At 41.1% G+C, this 4,803-nt stretch overlaps 1 pseudogene; it reads right to left on the bottom strand.

Annotated features, from left to right (window-relative positions):
- Positions 1–3,918, bottom strand: part of LOC102256306 — a 58,119-nt pseudogene extending 54,201 nt beyond the window's left edge.
- Positions 3,919–4,803: the final 885 nt, after the last annotated feature.

Genomic DNA, 4,803 nt, shown 5'->3' on the forward strand with positions numbered 1-4,803 from the left:
GAGCAGCTGGAAGGCAGACCTCTTGGTCCCTCCTCCCGTCCCTCCGACTCCAATCAATCAGTGGCAATTTACAATTTTTATTTATAAACCTGTGTTTTCTATCAAAATTACTTCTTGCGTGGAACTGGGGACTGGCTCCCTTGGTAGTCCTGCAGGTTCAGTCTCAAGAGGACAGTACAGGCACCAAAGGACCAGGGCTGCCGAAACAATCCTGACAGTGCTGCTGGCCTCCTGGAACTTGGCTCCAGGCAATGCAGCCACTTCCCCTCCTAGATGCTCCACAAGAAGAAAGGATACCGCCAGCAGCGCCAGGGGCGACCAGCAGTGACTGCTCTGCCCATGCTTCCTCCAGGTCACTGGAGCCCGCCCTGTTCCAGATGAAGTGTGACCACTGCACACGGAAGGAATGTAGTAAAAAAATAAAAACCGACCACCAAGTGACCAGAGGGGTGACCGAACCCCAGGCGCACCATGTGCACTTACATAGCGCCAGGCACTTGAATGTGAGCAGACAGAAGGAAACAAGACCTTCAAGGCCTGTCCGTGCCCAAGGTGTGTCGGCATTGAAAACCAAGTGGGGTGATGTCAGAATTACCCAAGCACACCCCACTCCCTTCACGTGCCCAGACGCCTAGGGTTCCCTTACAGCTGGGCTGAGCTCTGCTCAATACTCCCCTGCCCAATGTGCGGTGACAACACGCAACTCTGCGCCAAGCCCGAGCAGGACCCACTGCCAGGCTCCTGCAAACCGCCCATGAAGGCGTCGGTCCCGCCCCAGGCTCCAGGCAAACGGACCCACCTCTCGGCAAACCAGCCTGGAGTCTGGGTGGCGGCACAGGCTTTGAGAGGAGATAGCTCCACGGCGTGTACCCGGCCTCTAGTAGATAATAAAACAAACAATTAAAACAAGCAGTAATGGTTATTATTGAATAGCAAAGGAAAATGGCAACCTTCCGTTTGAAAGATATGCACGGAGGAATAATTATGTAAAAACATGGGTATGTTGGATTGGGATGATGTTCATTGGAAATTGAAGAGGAAGTTACAAGTAACAGATAAGACCATGACTAGGTACACAAAAATTTAGATTATATTGACTTACCTTTGGAGACATCTGTAATAGTATCAAAATAAAGAAAAAATAATAATATTAGAAGGGGAAAAATTAGTTATATTATTATTTTAAAAAGTTAACTTGCCTTTTTCTTCCTTAAAAGTAGAAGGAATAAAGCAACATTAATCCCAACTGAATGTAAATGTCAAAAAGAGGTACAAAAATTTAAAAACTTCCATATGTGTCTCTTCTTCCTAATACACATGCATATTTTTAAAATATATTTTTCTTTTTTAAAACTGTTAAAATATGTTACCAATTTTTATAGTTGATGTATAATATTACATTATTTTCATGTGTACAACCTGTTATTAGACATAGATATAACTTGCAAAGTGATATGTCTGAGAAATCTAGTACTCATCTGGGACCATATATAGTTATTAAAATATTATTACTTTTAAAAATATTTTGTCAATAGTGATTCACCATCTTATTTATTTATTTTTAATATACTTTTATTGATTTCAAAGAGGAAGGGAAAGGGAGAGAGAGATAGAAACATCAGTGATGAGTGAGTATCATTGATTGGCTGCCTCCTGCGTGCGCCCTACTGGGGATCGAGCCTGCAACCCAAGCATGTGCCCTGGACTGGAATCAAATGGGATTTTCCAGTCCACAGTCCAATGCTCTATCCACAGAGCCAAACCAGCTAGGGCTTAAACTATCATTGACTAAACAGACCAAGTGCCCATCAGCAGATGGGTGAATAAAAAACTGTGGCACAATTACACAGTGGAATACTATGCAGCAATAAAAGGAAAGACAGCATGGATGGACCTGGGGAGTATTATGTTCAGTGAAATAAGCCAGTCAGAGAAAGATAAGTATCACATGATCTCACTCATATGTGGAATCTAATGAACTAAATAAACTGATGAACAAAAATATACCCAGAGACATAGAAGCATGAACAGACTGTTGAATCTCAGAGGGAAGGCAAGGGAGAGTGGGTGGGAATCGAACAACCAATGAACTTGTATGCATATGTGTTTAATCTGTGGACATAGACAATGGGGTGGTGATGGTCTGGGGGAGGGGGAACCAGAGCAGGCTGGAATTGGTTAATGGGGGAATAAATCATATAAATGGAGGACCTATGTAATGCTTTCAACAACAAAAATGGAAAATATATATCATCACATCTTTTTGCTTCTTTCATTTGAATTCATAAAATTTATAACCACATTTTTAAAAATGGACTGAATTCCCTATACTGTACTTTACATCCCTGAGACTATTGTGTAAATTCCAATTTTACTATGTAATGCCTTCATATTTTTCACCCAATTCTCACCTCCCACTTCTGAAAACCATAAAAAAATGTTCTCTGTATTTAAGAATCTGCCTCAATTTTGTTGGTGTGTTTATTTTCTCCTTTAGATTCCACATATAAGGGAAATCACATGGTGTGTGTCTTTTTCTGTCTTATTTCACTCAACACAATATTCTCTGCATCCATCCACCTTGACATGCATTTCTGAGAATTGGACTCACAGAGTTCAAAGATTATCCCCCAAATGCCAGGAAACTTTACTTACCTTCCATACATTCCTGTTGCCAAGGAGACTGTGATTGGAAATGATAACATACAATACCACTGCCTCTAAACAGTGGGGTGGATATGCCATATATCAATCATATCCACTCCAATATATCATTGATCTTGCATTGGGCCTTCCACCAACTTAAGAATAAAATGAAATATCAAACTCATGTACAAGAGAACTATGTAAAAAGAGAGTGAAATAAAAAAGTAAAAGTACACCTCATTCTGAAACACTATCTGTAGCAGCAGACTTCTAAAGCCTAATTCATATATAATTACACCAATATACTCTTGGAATTAAATCATATGAAAATCATTATCATTAAAAATTGTCATTACAAAGAGATGTTAAAGTTCTCAGTTTTATTTCCATTGTAAGTTAATGCTTTGGCAGCATTCTAGGTTATTACTGGCCATATCTTTCAACTAAAAAATTGAGAATTGAGGGCATATGTAATAATTTAACATTTTTTGACTTATGAAATCTTCTGTAAATATTATTCAGAAGTTAATTTCCCAAAATGGAAACTGTGTCATTAAAAATGCAAAACCATAAGAACAGTTACTATGGTTGTAAAGAAATTTTCCATAATCATGGGCAATGTTTATATACATTGTAATCACTTGGACAATATGTCCAAGGACAGGGAAAATAATAGGCCTGAACCCACGGAATGATAACAGAATCTATACAGACTTTGGAAAACAATATATGGTGAAACTTTTCTCAGAAATTTTAGAATTATTTGCATCCCTTAAGGTTAGAACAATACCAGTGGTATAGAAAAGGGCACTCCAGGATGGATGGATGACAGTAGTATAATTTTGAATGTGTTCAAGAAAAGGAAATAAAATGCAAATGATGTGCCTATCAACCTAGTGCCCTTCATCTTGCCAACTTCTCAGGGAAACTGTAGCAAGTTGGGTACACAGAAATATCCAATGGTGATAATGAAAAAATGGTATGGAATAAAAAAAGTAAATAGAAAAAAAATTGGAAGGCTAGAAAATTGAAATGGCATAAAATACATAAAAAGTAAATGGAAATACATGAAGTTTAGAAAATTAAACTGGAGAGACGTAACATGACAGAATAACTTAGCAAATTAATTGGAGAAGTAAAGGAGGGCAAACAAAAAGACAATTGGTAACACATGGATTAATAAAAGGGAATATAAAGGCCTTACAAGACCAATCATTTTATTGGGGTTTGGAGTAAGAATTTCATAAAACATTTACCAATTTTTTCCACAGGTTTTTCTGAAAAACAAAATAGAGAGATCAATGTAAAAATTGTGTAGATGAGATAGGAATAAAACTTGAATTTCAATTTAAAATTAATCTCTTCAGGTTGCGAGTAAACACACATGCACACCATTACCCATAGGCACACACAAAATCACACACGCATTTGCACAAATATTGGTTGAGAGCTCAGTATTTTCCAGGGAGTACTCTTTTCAAAATGGCAATGATCAAAAAAGTAATTAACTGAAATAAAAGGAACATGCAAATAATAACTCTCAAGGTTGCCTTGTAAAGTATTTCTTATCCCTTTTGACATTAGTTAGGATTTTATCATTCAGCTAGAGGCCCAGTGCATGAATTCGTGCATGGGTGGGTCTGGCCAGCCCAGCCCCAATCAGGGCAGATCAGTGCTGGGCCAGCTGGGGGGAGGGGCCTCAGGCAATTGACTGGCGGGCCCTACCCCTGAGTGGGGTAGGGCAGCAGACTGTGTGTGGGACCAGCCATGCGGAAGGGCTGTGGACACTGGGCCTGCTGGCCCCACCTATGAATGGGATGGGGGGGGGCAATCAGGGGCATAGATGTCTTGGGGTAGGGGCTGCAGGTTGGGGTGCTGGGGGCTGGCCATGGGAAGGGGCTGTAGTCAGTGGGCCAGCTGGTCCTACCCCTGAATGAGGTGGGGGGCTGATTGGGAGCCAGTGGCCTGGGGTAGGGGCCGCAGGCTGTTGGTTGACTGGTGCTGATACTGATTAAGTTGGGGGAGCCAATCTGGGGTGGGGCCGGGTGGAGGGAGGAGCTGCAGATCGATGGGGGTTATGGGGGCCCATCAAGGGCTGGGCTGAAGGGGGAGAGGGTTACAGGAGGTTGGCCTGCCCCCACCCCCCGATTGGGCAGG

Source organism: Myotis brandtii, unplaced genomic scaffold, assembly GCF_000412655.1.
Source record: "Myotis brandtii unplaced genomic scaffold, ASM41265v1 scaffold3723, whole genome shotgun sequence".
Lineage (NCBI taxonomy): Eukaryota > Metazoa > Chordata > Mammalia > Chiroptera > Vespertilionidae > Myotis > Myotis brandtii.